The sequence below is a fragment of the Buceros rhinoceros genome, unplaced genomic scaffold (genome assembly GCF_000710305.1).
Source record: "Buceros rhinoceros silvestris isolate BGI_N320 unplaced genomic scaffold, ASM71030v1 scaffold8048, whole genome shotgun sequence".
Lineage (NCBI taxonomy): Eukaryota > Metazoa > Chordata > Aves > Bucerotiformes > Bucerotidae > Buceros > Buceros rhinoceros.
Genome location: NW_010426280.1, coordinates 1 through 344, shown reverse-complemented (window position 1 = coordinate 344; position 344 = coordinate 1).

The window sequence follows — 344 nt, the reverse complement described above, 5'->3', positions numbered from 1 at the left end:
CACGACGAGAGGGTGGGTTAGGGGGGAAGCGGGGAAGCGGTCGCCGCCTCGACGGCCCCTCTAGACCCCGCTGGGCCGCCTGGAAGGCCCGCAGGGGACCAGCGTGGGAGGAGCCCCCTTTCCCTCCTCCTCCCCATTGGCTCTCACCGCCCTGTACCGGTGACCCGGGCGCCTTTTGAAAGCCCGGCTGCGAGACCCAGGCCCGCCTCTGTCAGCCAGCTTGCCGGCAAGGCGTTAGAAAAAAAGGGCTGCTCCCGCTGTCGGCGGGGAAGGGTTGAAAGATTCGAGGACAGCAGGTGCCACCAGCCCCGTGATCTGTCGCACCCCCGCCTCGTTGACCGCAG